Raw genomic sequence first — 17472 nt, forward strand, 5'->3', positions numbered from 1 at the left:
CACGTAGGGCTTGAACACCCGGCTCATCAAATCCATAAATGTTGTTGGGGGCATTTATCAGCCCAAATGACATCACTAGAAACTCATAATGCCCATACATAGTCCGAAAAGTTGTCTTAGAAAAATCGGATGCCTTAATCTTAAACTGATGGTAGCCAGACCTCAAATCAATCTTCGAAAACACCTAGGCACCCTAAAGCTTATCAAATAAGTCATTAATCCTTCACAAGTCAAATCTTTGTCCAATTGGACTGAGCTAAAATCTAACACATGGGACTGATCACCGTGATACTTTCGGAGCATAGACGCATGGAACACCGGATAGACTGCTGATAAACTAGGTGGAAATAAGAGCATGTGAGGCACCTCACCACTCTCTAAAGAATATCAAAGGGTCCATTGTACCTAGGGCTAAACTTTCCCTTCTTCCCGAACCTCATCACACACTTTATGGGTGAAACCCGAAGGAATTTGCTTTCTCTAACCATGAATGCAACATCTCGAACTCTACGGTCGGCATAGCTCTTTTTCCTAGACTAAGCTGTGTGGAGTCAATCCTAAATAATCTTGACCTTGTCCAAGGCATCCTATGCCAAATTTGTATCCAACTGGTGAACGACACCTCCTCCCGTATAATGCCTCATAGGGAGCTATCTGAATGATCGACTGGTAGTTGTTGTTGTAGGTAAACTCTGCAAGCGACAAGTACAGATCCCAAGAACCCTCGAAATCCATAACACAAGCACGAAGCATATCATCCAGTATTTGAATAGTGCGCTCGGACTGTCCATCCATTTGAGGATGAAATGTTGTTCTCAACTGTACCTGCATGCCCAACTCACATTGTAATTCTCTTTAGAAGTGCGAGGTGAACAACGTAGCTCGATCAGAAATGATAAACACGGGCATGTCGTGAAGACGGACGATCTCGCGGATGCAACTGCCACAGGAATGAAATGTAATGACTTGGTCAGCTTGTCCATAATGATCCATACCGCGTCGAACTTCCTCTGATTCAGTGGCAGTCCAACAACAAAATCCAAAGTGATATGCTCCCACATCCACTCAGGAATCTAAAACTTCTAAAGCAAACCACCAGGTCTCTGATGCTTGTACTTTACTTGCTCATAATTTATACACCAAGCTACATATGCAACTATATCATTCTTCATCCTCCTCTGCCAATAATGCTTCCGCAAGTCCTAATACATCTTGGCAACGCACAGATGAATAGAATATCAGGAACTGTTGGCCTCCTCAAGAATCAACTCACAATGCCCATCAATATTAGGCACACAAATACGATTTTGCATACTCAAAACCCCATCATCTCCAACAGTAACCTTCTTGGTACCACCGTGCCGCACTATGTCCCCGAGGACAAGCAAATGAGGGCCATGATACTTCTGCTCTCTGATGTGCTCATACAGGGAAGACCGAGTGACTGTACAAGCTAGAACACGTCTGCACTCGGAAACGTCCAACCTTACAAACTGATTATCCAAAGGCTGAACATCTGATGCAAGAGGTCTCGCACCAACTAGGATATATGCAAGGCCGACCATACTCACTGTCTTTCTACTCAGGGCACCGGCCACCAAATTGGCCTTCCCGGGGTGATACAAAATGGTGAAATCATAGTCTTTCAACAGCTCCAACTACCTCCTCAGCCTCAAGTTGAGATACTATTGCTTGAACAAATATTGTAGGTTTCGATGATCCTTGAATACCTCGCACGACACGCCGTAAAGGTAGTGCCTCCAAATCTTCAGTGCATGTACAATGGTTGCCAACTCCAAGTCATGAACATGGTAATTCTTCACATGAACCTTCACCTGCCGCGATGCATATGCGATCACCCTGCCATCCTACATCAATACTGCACCGAGCCCAATACGAGATGCATCACAATACACCGTGTAAGATCCCAAACCCGTGGGCAACACCAACACCGGAGCCCTAATCAAACCAGTCTTGAGCTTTTGCATGCTCATCTCACACTCGTATGACCATCTGAATGGGGTACCCTTCTGGGTCAACCTGGTCAATAGGGCTACAATATATGAGAACCCCTCCATGAACCGGCGGTAATAGCCCGCCAAACCCAAGAAACGCTGGATCTCTATAGCTGAAGTAGGTCTTGGCCATTTCTAATCTGCCTCAATCGTCTTATGATCCACTTTTATGCCCTCTGCCGATACAACGTGCCCCAAAAAGGCGACTGAGTCCAACCAAAACACGCACTTTGAAAACATGGCATATAAAAGGCTATCCCTTAGAGTATAAAGTACAATCCAAAAATGTTGTTCGTGCTCCTTTCAGCTGCGGGAGTAGATCAAGATATCATCAATAAATACAATCACAAAGGAATCCACGTAGGTCTTGAACACCCGGTTTATCAAATCCATAAATGTTGTTGGGGCATTTATCAGCCCAAATGACATCACTAGAAACTCATAATGCCCATACATAGTCTAAAAAGTTGTCTTAGAAAAATCGGATGCCTTAATCTTCAACTGATGGTAGCCAGACCTCAAATCAATCTTCGAAAACACCTAGGCACCCTAAAGCTGATCAAATAAGTCATCAATCCTTCGCAAGTCAAATCCTTGTCCAATTGGACTGAGCTGAAATCTAACACATGGGACTGATCACCGTGAGTGCCCTTCTTGCCCTTAAACTAGGTGCAATGCGAGCCTGTAAGGCACCTCACCACTCTCTAAAGAATATCAAAGGGCCCATTGTATCTAGTGCTAAACTTGCCCTTCTTCCTGAACCTCATCACACCCTTCATGGGTGAAACCCCAAGGAATTTGCTCTCTCCAACCATGAATGCAACATCTCAAACTCTACGGTCGGCATAGCTCTTTTGCCTAGACTGAGCTGCATGGAGTTGATCCTAAATAATCTTGACCTTGTACCCAACAACCGAGCCTCCCCCGGCTCGAACCATCCAACTGGTGAACGACACCTCCACCCGTATAATGCCTCATAGGGAGCTATCTGAATGCTCGACTGGTAGTTGTTGTTGTAGGTAAATTCTGCAAGCGACAAGTACATATCCCAACAACCCCTGAAATCCATAACACAAGCACGAAGCATATCCTCCAGTAACTGAATAGTGCGCTCGGACTGTCCCTCCGTTTGAGGATGAAATGTTATTCTCAACTGAACCTGCATGCCCAACTCACGTTGTAATTCTCTTTAGAAGTGCGAGGTGAACTACGTACCTCGATCAGAAATGATAAACACGAGCACATCGTGAAGACGGACGATCTCGCGGATGTAAATCTCAGCCAACCGCTGTGAAGAATAGGCAACTGCCACAGGAATGAAATGCGTTGATTTGGTCAGCCTATCCATAATGAACCATACCGCGTCGAACTTCCTCTGAGTCCGTGGGAGTCCAACAACAAAATCCAATGTGATATGCTCCCACATCCACTCAGGAATCTAAAACTTCTGAAGCAAACCACCAGGTCTCTGATGCTTGTACTTTACTTGCTTACCATTTATACACCGAGCTACATATGAAACTATATCCTTTTTCATCCTCCTCTACCAATAATGGTGTCGCAAGTCCTGATCATATTTTATTTTTTAGTTAAGTTTATTTCCAGAACTTTATATTTACCTTATACTTTCATATTATTTATCTTCAAAATTAACGTTTAAAAAATAACTATGTAGGTAATTTAGAAAATTAATTCTTCGAAACTACACTAATTAATACTTTCAAATCTAAAATTTTGGCAACGCACAGATGAATAGAATATCGGGAACTATTGGCCTCCTCAAGAATCATCTCACAAAGCCCATACATATTAGGCAGACAAATATGATTTTGCATCCTCAAAACCCCATCATCTCCAATAGTAACCTTCTTGGCACCACCTTGCCGCACTATGTCCCTGAGGACAAGCAAATGAGGGCCATCATACTTTCGCTCTCTGATGTGCTCATACAGGGAAGACCGAGTGACTGTACAAGCCAGAACACGTCTGTACTCGGAAACGTCCAACCTTACAAACTGATTGGCCAAAGGCTAAACATCTGACGCAAGAGTTCTCGCACCAACTAGCATATACGCAAGGCCGACCATACTCAATGTCTTTCTACTCAAGGCACCAGCCACCACATTGGCCTTCCCGGGGTGATACAAAATGGTGAAATCATAGTCTTTCAACAGCTCCAACTACCTCCTGTACCTCAAGTTGAGATACTATTGCTTGAACAAATATTATAGGTTCCACTGATCCATGAATACCTCGCACGACACGCCGTAAAGGTAGTGCCTCCAAATCTTCAGCGCATGTACAATGGTTGCCAACTCCAAGTCATGAACATGGCAATTCTTCTCATGAACCTTCACCTGCCACGATGCATATGCGATCACCCTGCCATTCTGCATCAATACTGCACCGAGCCCAATACGAGATGCATCACAATACACCGTGTAAGATCCCAAACCCGTGGGCAACACCAACACCGGAGCCCTAATCAAACCAGTCTTGAGCTTTTGCATGCTCATCTCACACTCGTATGACCATCTGAATGGGGTACCCTTCTGGGTCAACCTGGTCAATAGGGCTACAATATATGAGAACCCCTCCATGAACCGGCGGTAATAGCCCGCCAAACCCAAGAAACGCTGGATCTCTATAGCTGAAGTAGGTCTTGGCCATTTCTAATCTGCCTCAATCGTCTTATGATCCACTTTTATGCCCTCTGCCGATACAACGTGCCCCAAAAAGGCGACTGAGTCCAACCAAAACACGCACTTTGAAAACATGGCATATAAAAGGCTATCCCTTAGAGTATAAAGTACAATCCAAAAATGTTGTTCGTGCTCCTTTCAGCTGCGGGAGTAGATCAAGATATCATCAATAAATACAATCACAAAGGAATCCACGTAGGTCTTGAACACCCGGTTTATCAAATCCATAAATGTTGTTGGGGCATTTATCAGCCCAAATGACATCATTAGAAACTCATAATGCCCATACATAGTCTGAAAAGTTGTCTTAGAAAAATCGGATGCCTTAATCTTCAACTGATGGTAGCCAGACCTCAAATCAATCTTCGAAAACACCTAGGCACCCTAAAGCTGATCAAATAAGTCATCAATCCTTCGCAAGTCAAATCCTTGTCCAATTGGACTGAGCTGAAATCTAACACATGGGACTGATCACCGTGAGTGCCCTTCTTGGCCTTAAACTAGGTGCAATGCGAGCCTGTAAGGCACCTCACCACTCTCTAAAGAATATCAAAGGGCCCATTGTATCTAGGGCTAAACTTGCCCTTCTTCCTAAACCTCTTCACACCCTTCATGGGTGAAACCCGAAGGAATTTTCTCTCTCCAACCATGAATGCAACATCTCGAACTCTACGGTCGGCATAGCTCTTTTGCGTAGACTGAGCTGCGTGGAGTCGATCCTAAATAATCTTAACCGTGTCCAAGGAATCCTATGCCAATTTTGAACCCAACAACCGAGCCTCCCCCGGCTCGAACCATCCAACTAGTGAACGACACCTCCTCCCGTATAATGCCTCATAGGAAGCTATCTAAATGCTCGACTGGTAGTTGTTGTTGTAGGTAAATTCTGCAAGCGACAAGTACATATCCCAACAACCCCTGAAATCCATAACACAAGCACGAAGCATATCCTCCAGTAACGGAATAGCGCGCTCGGACTGTCCGTCCGTTTGAGGATGAAATGTTATTCTCAACTGAACCTGCATGCCCAACTCACATTGTAATTCTCTTTAGAAGTGCGAGGTGAACTACGTACCTCGATAAGAAATGATAAACACGAGCACGTCGTGAAGACGGACGATCTCGCGAATGTAAATCTCAGCCAATCGCTGTGAAGAATAGGCAACTGCCACAGGAATGAAATGCGTTGATTTGGTCAGCCTGTCCACAATGAACCATACCGCGTCGAACTTCCTCTGAGTCCGTGGGAGTCCAACAACAAAATCCAATGTGATATGCTCCCACATCCACTCAGGAATCTAAAACTTCTGAAGCAAACCACCAGGTCTCTGATGCTTGTACTTTACTTGCTTACCATTTATACACCGAGCTACATATGAAACTATATCCTTTTTCATCCTCCTCTACCAATAATGGTGTCGCAAGTCCTGATACATCTTGGCAACGCACAGATGAATAGAATATCGGGAACTATTGGCCTCCTCAAGAATCATCTCACAAAGCCCATACATATTAGGCAGACAAATATGATTTTGCATCCTCAAAACCCCATCATCTCCAATAGTAACCTTCTTGGCACCACCTTGCCGCACTATGTCCCTGAGGACAAGCAAATGAGGGCCATCATACTTTCGCTCTCTGATGTGCTCATACAGGGAAGACCGAGTGACTGTACAAGCCAGAACACGTCTGTACTCGGAAACGTCCAACCTTACAAACTGATTGGCCAAAGGCTAAACATCTGACGCAAGAGTTCTCGCACCAACTAGCATATACGCAAGGCCGACCATACTCAATGTCTTTCTACTCAAGGCACCAGCCACCACATTGGCCTTCCCGGGGTGATACAAAATGGTGAAATCATAGTCTTTCAACAGCTCCAACTACCTCCTGTACCTCAAGTTGAGATACTATTGCTTGAACAAATATTATAGGTTCCACTGATCCATGAATACCTCGCACGACACGCCGTAAAGGTAGTGCCTCCAAATCTTCAGCGCATGTACAATGGTTGCCAACTCCAAGTCATGAACATGGCAATTCTTCTCATGAACCTTCACCTGCCACGATGCATATGCGATCACCCTGCCATTCTGCATCAATACTGCACCGAGCCCAATACGAGATGCATCACAATACACCGTGTAAGATCCCAAACCCGTGGGCAACACCAACACCGGAGCCCTAATCAAACCAGTCTTGAGCTTTTGCATGCTCATCTCACACTCGTATGACCATCTGAATGGGGTACCCTTCTGGGTCAACCTGGTCAATAGGGCTACAATATATGAGAACCCCTCCATGAACCGGCGGTAATAGCCCGCCAAACCCAAGAAACGCTGGATCTCTATAGCTGAAGTAGGTCTTGGCCATTTCTAATCTGCCTCAATCGTCTTATGATCCACTTTTATGCCCTCTGCCGATACAACGTGCCCCAAAAAGGCGACTGAGTCCAACCAAAACACGCACTTTGAAAACATGGCATATAAAAGGCTATCCCTTAGAGTATAAAGTACAATCCAAAAATGTTGTTCGTGCTCCTTTCAGCTGCGGGAGTAGATCAAGATATCATCAATAAATACAATCACAAAGGAATCCACGTAGGTCTTGAACACCCGGTTTATCAAATCCATAAATGTTGTTGGGGCATTTATCAGCCCAAATGACATCATTAGAAACTCATAATGCCCATACATAGTCTGAAAAGTTGTCTTAGAAAAATCGGATGCCTTAATCTTCAACTGATGGTAGCCAGACCTCAAATCAATCTTCGAAAACACCTAGGCACCCTAAAGCTGATCAAATAAGTCATCAATCCTTCGCAAGTCAAATCCTTGTCCAATTGGACTGAGCTGAAATCTAACACATGGGACTGATCACCGTGAGTGCCCTTCTTGGCCTTAAACTAGGTGCAATGCGAGCCTGTAAGGCACCTCACCACTCTCTAAAGAATATCAAAGGGCCCATTGTATCTAGGGCTAAACTTGCCCTTCTTCCTAAACCTCTTCACACCCTTCATGGGTGAAACCCGAAGGAATTTTCTCTCTCCAACCATGAATGCAACATCTCGAACTCTACGGTCGGCATAGCTCTTTTGCGTAGACTGAGCTGCGTGGAGTCGATCCTAAATAATCTTAACCGTGTCCAAGGAATCCTATGCCAATTTTGAACCCAACAACCGAGCCTCCCCCGGCTCGAACCATCCAACTAGTGAACGACACCTCCTCCCGTATAATGCCTCATAGGAAGCTATCTAAATGCTCGACTGGTAGTTGTTGTTGTAGGTAAATTCTGCAAGCGACAAGTACATATCCCAACAACCCCTGAAATCCATAACACAAGCACGAAGCATATCCTCCAGTAACGGAATAGCGCGCTCGGACTGTCCGTCCGTTTGAGGATGAAATGTTATTCTCAACTGAACCTGCATGCCCAACTCACGTTGTAATTCTCTTTAGAAGTGCGAGGTGAACTACGTACCTCGATAAGAAATGATAAACACGAGCACGTCGTGAAGACGGACGATCTCGCGAATGTAAATCTCAGCCAATCGCTGTGAAGAATAGGCAACTGCCACAGGAATGAAATGCGTTGATTTGGTCAGCCTGTCCACAATGAACCATACCGCGTCGAACTTCCTCTGAGTCCGTGGGAGTCCAACAACAAAATCCAATGTGATATGCTCCCACATCCACTCAGGAATCTAAAACTTCTGAAGCAAACCACCAGGTCTCTGATGCTTGTACTTTACTTGCTTACCATTTATACACCGAGCTACATATGAAACTATATCCTTTTTCATCCTCCTCTACCAATAATGGTGTCGCAAGTCCTGATACATCTTGGCAACGCACAGATGAATAGAATATCGGGAACTATTGGCCTCCTCAAGAATCATCTCACAAAGCCCATACATATTAGGCAGACAAATATGATTTTGCATCCTCAAAACCCCATCATCTCCAATAGTAACCTTCTTGGCACCACCTTGCCGCACTATGTCCCTGAGGACAAGCAAATGAGGGCCATCATACTTTCGCTCTCTGATGTGCTCATACAGGGAAGACCGAGTGACTGTACAAGCCAGAACACGTCTGTACTCGGAAACGTCCAACCTTACAAACTGATTGGCCAAAGGCTAAACATCTGACGCAAGAGTTCTCGCACCAACTAGCATATACGCAAGGCCGACCATACTCAATGTCTTTCTACTCAAGGCACCAGCCACCACATTGGCCTTCCCGGGGTGATACAAAATGGTGAAATCATAGTCTTTCAACAGCTCCAACTACCTCCTGTACCTCAAGTTGAGATACTATTGCTTGAACAAATATTATAGGTTCCACTGATCCATGAATACCTCGCACGACACGCCGTAAAGGTAGTGCCTCCAAATCTTCAGCGCATGTACAATGGTTGCCAACTCCAAGTCATGAACATGGCAATTCTTCTCATGAACCTTCACCTGCCACGATGCATATGCGATCACCCTGCCATTCTGCATCAATACTGCACCGAGCCCAATACGAGATGCATCACAATACACCGTGTAAGATCCCAAACCCGTGGGCAACACCAACACCGGAGCCCTAATCAAACCAGTCTTGAGCTTTTGCATGCTCATCTCACACTCGTATGACCATCTGAATGGGGTACCCTTCTGGGTCAACCTGGTCAATAGGGCTACAATATATGAGAACCCCTTCATGAACCGGCGGTAATAGCCCGCCAAACCCAAGAAACGCTGGATCTCTATAGCTGAAGTAGGTCTTGGCCATTTCTAATCTGCCTCAATCGTCTTATGATCCACTTTTATGCCCTCTGCCGATACAACGTGCCCCAAAAAGGCGACTGAGTCCAACCAAAACACGCACTTTGAAAACATGGCATATAAAAGGCTATCCCTTAGAGTATAAAGTACAATCCAAAAATGTTGTTCGTGCTCCTTTCAGCTGCGGGAGTAGATCAAGATATCATCAATAAATACAATCACAAAGGAATCCACGTAGGTCTTGAACACCCGGTTTATCAAATCCATAAATGTTGTTGGGGCATTTATCAGCCCAAATGACATCACTAGAAACTCATAATGCCCATACATAGTCTAAAAAGTTGTCTTAGAAAAATCGGATGCCTTAATCTTCAACTGATGGTAGCCAGACCTCAAATCAATCTTCGAAAACACCTAGGCACCCTAAAGCTGATCAAATAAGTCATCAATCCTTCGCAAGTCAAATCCTTGTCCAATTGGACTGAGCTGAAATCTAACACATGGGACTGATCACCGTGAGTGCCCTTCTTGCCCTTAAACTAGGTGCAATGCGAGCCTGTAAGGCACCTCACCACTCTCTAAAGAATATCAAAGGGCCCATTGTATCTAGTGCTAAACTTGCCCTTCTTCCTGAACCTCATCACACCCTTCATGGGTGAAACCCCAAGGAATTTGCTCTCTCCAACCATGAATGCAACATCTCAAACTCTACGGTCGGCATAGCTCTTTTGCCTAGACTGAGCTGCATGGAGTTGATCCTAAATAATCTTGACCTTGTACCCAACAACCGAGCCTCCCCCGGCTCGAACCATCCAACTGGTGAACGACACCTCCACCCGTATAATGCCTCATAGGGAGCTATCTGAATGCTCGACTGGTAGTTGTTGTTGTAGGTAAATTCTGCAAGCGACAAGTACATATCCCAACAACCCCTGAAATCCATAACACAAGCACGAAGCATATCCTCCAGTAACTGAATAGTGCGCTCGGACTGTCCCTCCGTTTGAGGATGAAATGTTATTCTCAACTGAACCTGCATGCCCAACTCACGTTGTAATTCTCTTTAGAAGTGCGAGGTGAACTACGTACCTCGATCAGAAATGATAAACACGAGCACATCATGAAGACGGACGATCTCGCGGATGTAAATCTCAGCCAACCGCTGTGAAGAATAGGCAACTGCCACAGGAATGAAATGCGTTGATTTGGTCAGCCTATCCATAATGAACCATACCGCGTCGAACTTCCTCTGAGTCCGTGGGAGTCCAACAACAAAATCCAATGTGATATGCTCCCACATCCACTCAGGAATCTAAAACTTCTGAAGCAAACCACCAGGTCTCTGATGCTTGTACTTTACTTGCTTACCATTTATACACCGAGCTACATATGAAACTATATCCTTTTTCATCCTCCTCTACCAATAATGGTGTCGCAAGTCCTGATACATCTTGGCAACGCACAGATGAATAGAATATCGGGAACTATTGGCCTCCTCAAGAATCATCTCACAAAGCCCATACATATTAGGCAGACAAATATGATTTTGCATCCTCAAAACCCCATCATCTCCAATAGTAACCTTCTTGGCACCACCTTGCCGCACTATGTCCCTGAGAACAAGCAAATGAGGGCCATCATACTTTCGCTCTCTGATGTGCTCATACAGGGAAGACCGAGTGACTGTACAAGCCAGAACACGTCTGTACTCGGAAACGTCCAACCTTACAAACTGATTGGCCAAAGGCTAAACATCTGACGCAAGAGTTCTCGCACCAACTAGCATATACGCAAGGCCGACCATACTCAATGTCTTTCTACTCAAGGCACCAGCCACCACATTGGCCTTCCCGGGGTGATACAAAATGGTGAAATCATAGTCTTTCAACAGCTCCAACTACCTCCTGTACCTCAAGTTGAGATACTATTGCTTGAACAAATATTATAGGTTCCACTGATCCATGAATACCTCGCACGACACGCCGTAAAGGTAGTGCCTCCAAATCTTCAGCGCATGTACAATGGTTGCCAACTCCAAGTCATGAACATGGCAATTCTTCTCATGAACCTTCACCTGCCACGATGCATATGCGATCACCCTGCCATTCTGCATCAATACTGCACCGAGCCCAATACGAGATGCATCACAATACACCATGTAAGATCCCAAACCCGTGGGCAACACCAACACCGGAGCCCTAATCAAACCAGTCTTGAGCTTTTGCATGCTCATCTCACACTCGTATGACCATCTGAATGGGGTACCCTTCTGGGTCAACCTGGTCAATAGGGCTACAATATATGAGAACCCCTCCATGAACCGGCGGTAATAGCCCGCCAAACCCAAGAAACGCTGGATCTCTATAGCTGAAGTAGGTCTTGGCCATTTCTAATCTGCCTCAATCGTCTTATGATCCACTTTTATGCCCTCTGCCGATACAACGTGCCCCAAAAAGGCGACTGAGTCCAACCAAAACACGCACTTTGAAAACATGGCATATAAAAGGCTATCCCTTAGAGTATAAAGTACAATCCAAAAATGTTGTTCGTGCTCCTTTCAGCTGCGGGAGTAGATCAAGATATCATCAATAAATACAATCACAAAGGAATCCACGTAGGTCTTGAACACCCGGTTTATCAAATCCATAAATGTTGTTGGGGCATTTATCAGCCCAAATGACATCATTAGAAACTCATAATGCCCATACATAGTCTGAAAAGTTGTCTTAGAAAAATCGGATGCCTTAATCTTCAACTGATGGTAGCAAGACCTCAAATCAATCTTCGAAAACACCTAGGCACCCTAAAGCTGATCAAATAAGTCATCAATCCTTCGCAAGTCAAATCCTTGTCCAATTGGACTGAGCTGAAATCTAACACATGGGACTGATCACCGTGAGTGCCCTTCTTGGCCTTAAACTAGGTGCAATGCGAGCCTGTAAGGCACCTCACCACTCTCTAAAGAATATCAAAGGGCCCATTGTATCTAGGGCTAAACTTGCCCTTCTTCCTAAACCTCTTCACACCCTTCATGGGTGAAACCCGAAGGAATTTTCTCTCTCCAACCATGAATGCAACATCTCGAACTCTACGGTCGGCATAGCTCTTTTGCGTAGACTGAGCTGCGTGGAGTCGATCCTAAATAATCTTAACCGTGTCCAAGGAATCCTATGCCAATTTTGAACCCAACAACCGAGCCTCCCCCGGCTCGAACCATCCAACTAGTGAACGACACCTCCTCCCGTATAATGCCTCATAGGAAGCTATCTAAATGCTCGACTGGTAGTTGTTGTTGTAGGTAAATTCTGCAAGCGACAAGTACATATCCCAACAACCCCTGAAATCCATAACACAAGCACGAAGCATATCCTCCAGTAACGGAATAGCGCGCTCGGACTGTCCGTCCGTTTGAGGATGAAATGTTATTCTCAACTGAACCTGCATGCCCAACTCACGTTGTAATTCTCTTTAGAAGTGCGAGGTGAACTACGTACCTCGATAAGAAATGATAAACACGAGCACGTCGTGAAGACGGACGATCTCGCGAATGTAAATCTCAGCCAATCGCTGTGAAGAATAGGCAACTGCCACAGGAATGAAATGCGTTGATTTGGTCAGCCTGTCCACAATGAACCATACCGCGTCGAACTTCCTCTGAGTCCGTGGGAGTCCAACAACAAAATCCAATGTGATATGCTCCCACATCCACTCAGGAATCTAAAACTTCTGAAGCAAACCACCAGGTCTCTGATGCTTGTACTTTACTTGCTTACCATTTATACACCGAGCTACATATGAAACTATATCCTTTTTCATCCTCCTCTACCAATAATGGTGCCGCAAGTCCTGATACATCTTGGCAACGCACAGATGAATAGAATATCGGGGACTATTGGCCTCCTCAAGAATCATCTCACAAAGCCCATACATATTAGGCAGACAAATACGATTTTGCATCCTCAAAACCTCATCATCTCCAATAGTAACCTTCTTGGCACCATCTTGCCGCACTATGTCCCTGAGGACAAGCAAATGAGGGCCATCATACTTCCGCTCTCTGATGTGCTCATACAGGGAAGACCAAGTGACTGTATAAGCCAGAAAACGTCTGTACTCGGAAACGTCCAACCCTACAAACTGATTGGCCAAAGGCTAAACATCTGACGCAAGCGTTCTCGCACCAACTAGCATATACGTAAGGCCGACCATACTCAATGTCTTTCTACTCAAGGCACCAGCCACCACATTGGCCTTCCCGGGGTGATACAAAATGGTGAAATCATAGTCTTTCAACAGCTCCAACTACCTCCTGTACCTCAAGTTGAGATACTATTGCTTGAACAAATATTATAGGTTCTGCTGATCCGTGAATACCTCGCACGACACGCCGTAAAGGTAGTGCCTCCAAATCTTCAGCGCATGTACAATGGTTGCCAACTCCAAGTCATGAACATGGCAATTCTTCTCATGAACCTTCACCTGCCACGATGCATATGCGATCACCCTGCCATCCTGCATCAATACTGCACCGAGCCCAATACGAGATGCATCACAATACACCGTGTAAGATCCCAAACCCGTGGGCAACACCAACACCGGATCCCTAATCAAACCAGTCTTGAGCTTTTGAATGCTCATCTCACACTCGTATGACCATCTGAATGGGGCACCCTTCTGGGTCAATCTGGTCAATAGGGCTACAATATATGAGAACCCCTCCATGAACCGGCGGTAATAGCCCGCCAAACCCAAGAAACGCTGGATCTCTATAGCTGAAGTAGGTCTTGGCCATTTCTAATCTGCCTCAATCGTCTTATGATCCACCTTTATGCCCTCTGCCGATACTACGTGCCCCAAAAAGGCGACTGAGTCCAACCAAAACACGCACTTTGAAAACATGGCATATAAAAGGCTATCCCTTAGAGTATAAAGTACAATCCAAAAATGTTGTTCGTGCTCCTTTCAGCTGCGGGAGTAGATCAAGATATCATCAATAAATACAATCACAAAGGAATCTACGTAGGTCTTGAACACCCGGTTTATCAAATCCATAAATGTTGTTGGGGCATTTATCAGCCCAAATGACGTCACTAGAAACTCATAATGCCCATACATAGTCTGAAAAGTTGTCTTAGAAAAATCGGATGCCTTAATCTTCAACTGATGGTAGCCAGACCTCAAATCAATCTTCGAAAACACCTAGGCACCCTAAAGCTGATCAAATAAGTCATCAATCCTTCGCAAGTCAAATCCTTGTCCAATTGGACTGAGTTGAAATCTAACACATGGGACTGATCACCGTGAGTGCCCTTCTTGCCCTTAAACTAGGTGCAATGCGAGCCTGTAAGGCACCTCACAACTCTCTAAAGAATATCAAAGGGCCCATTGTATCTAGGGCTAAACTTGCCCTTCTTCCTGAACCTCATCACACCCTTCATGGGTGAAACCCGAAGGAATTTGCTCTCTCCAACCATGAATGCAACATCTCGAACTCTACGGTCGGCATAGCTCTTTTGCGTAGACTGAGCTGCGTGGAGTCGATCCTAAATAATCTTGACCTTGTCCAAGGAATCCTAGGCCAATTTTGAACCCAAAAACCGAGCCTCCCCCGGCTCGAACCATCCAACTGGTGAACGACACCTCCTCCCGTATAATGCCTCATAGGGAGTTATCTAAATGCTCGACTGGTAGTTGTTGTTGTAGGTAAATTCTGCAAGCGACAAGTACATATCCCAACAACCCCTGAAATCCATAACACAAGCACGAAGCATATCCTCCAGTAATTGAATAGTGCGCTCGGACTGTCCGTCCGTTTGAGGATGAAATGTTATTCTCAACTGAACCTCCATGCCCAACTCACGTTGTAATTCTCTTTAGAAGTGCAAGGTGAACTACGTACCTCGATCAGAAATGATAAACACGAGCACGTCGTGAAGCCGGACGATCTCGCGGATGTAAATCTCAGCCAATCGCTGTGAAGAATAGGCAACTGCCACAGGAATGAAATGCGTTGATTTGGTCAGCCTATCCACAATGAACCATACCGCGTCGAACTTCCTCTGAGTCCGTGGGAGTCCAACAACAAAATCCAATGTGATATGCTCCCACATCCACTCAGGAATCTAAAACTTCTGAAGCAAACCACCAGGTCTCTGATGCTTGTAGTTACTTGCTTACCATTTATACACCGAGCTACATATGAAACTATATCCTTTTTCATCCTCCTCTACCAATAATGGTGCCGCAAGTCCTGACACATCTTGGCAACGCACAGATGAATAGAATATCGGGAACTATTGGCCTCCTCAAGAATCATCTCACAAAGCCCATACATATTAGGCAGACAAATATGATTTTGCATCCTCAAAACCCCATCATCTCCAATAGTAACCTTCTTGGCACCACCTTGCCGCACTATGTCCCTGAGGACAAGCAAATGAGGGCCATCATACTTTCGCTCTCTGATGTGCTCATACAGGGAAGACCGAGTGACTGTACAAGCCAGAACACGTCTGTACTCGGAAACGTCCAACCTTACAAACTGATTGGCCAAAGGCTAAACATCTGACGCAAGAGTTCTCGCACCAACTAGCATATACGCAAGGCCGACCATACTCAATGTCTTTCTACTCAAGGCACCAGCCACCACATTGGCCTTCCCGGGGTGATACAAAATGGTGAAATCATAGTCTTTCAACAGCTCCAACTACCTCCTGTACCTCAAGTTGAGATACTATTGCTTGAACAAATATTATAGGTTCCGCTGATCCGTGAATACCTCGCACGACACGCAGTAAAGGTAGTGCCTCCAAATCTTCAACGCATGTACAATGGTTGCCAACTCCAAGTCATGAACATGGCAATTCTTCTCATGAAAATTCACCTGCCACGATGCATATGCGATCACCTTGCCATCCTGCATCAATACTGCACCGAGCCCAATACGGGATGCATCACAATACACCGTTTAAGATCCCAAACCCAATCCCAAACCCGTGGGCAACACCAACAACGGAGCCCTAATCAAACCAGTCTTGAGCTTTTGAATGCTCATCTCACACTCATATGACCATCTGAATGGGGCACCCTTCTGGGTCAATCTGGTCAATAGGGCTAAAATATATGAGAACCCCTCCATGAACCGGCGGTAATAGCCTGCCAAACCCAAGAAACGCTGGATCTCTATAGCTGAAGTAGGTCTTGGCCATTTCTAATCTGCCTCAATCATCTTATGATCCACTTTTTTGCCCTCTGCCGATACAACGTGCCCCAAAAAGGCGACTGAGTCCAACCAAAACACGCACTTTGAAAACATGGCATATAAAAGGCTATCCCTTAGAGTATAAAGTACAATCCAAAAATGTTGTTCGTGCTCCTTTCAGCTGCGGGAGTAGATCAAGATATCATCAATAAATACAATCACAAAGGAATCCACGTAGGTCTTGAACACCCGGTTCATCAAATCCATAAATGTTGTTGGGGCATTTATCAGCCCAAATGACATCACTAGAAACTCATAATGCCCATACATAGTCTGAAAAGTTGTCTTAGAAAAATCGGATGCCTTAATCTTCAACTGATGGTAGCCAGACCTCAAATCAATCTTCGAAAACACCTAGGCACCCTAAAGCTGATCAAATAAGTCATCAATCCTTCGCAAGTCAAATCCTTGTCTAATTAGACTGAGCTGAAATCTAACACATGGGACTGATCACCGTGAGTGCCCTTCTTGGCCTTAAACTAGGTGCAATGCGAGCCTGTAAGGCACCTCACCACTCTCTAAAGAATATCAAAGGGCCCATTGTATCTAGGGCTAAACTTGCCCTTCTTCTCGAACCTCATCACACCCTTCATGGGTGAAACCCGAAGGAATTTGCTCTCTCCAACCATGAATGCAACATCTCAAACTCTACGGTCGGCATAGCTCTTTTGCGTAGACTGAGCTGCGTGGAGTCGATCCTAAATAATCTTGACCTTGTCCAAG

This window comes from Nicotiana tomentosiformis, chromosome 12 (assembly GCF_000390325.3).
Source record: "Nicotiana tomentosiformis chromosome 12, ASM39032v3, whole genome shotgun sequence".
NCBI classification, from domain to species: Eukaryota; Viridiplantae; Streptophyta; class Magnoliopsida; order Solanales; family Solanaceae; genus Nicotiana; species Nicotiana tomentosiformis.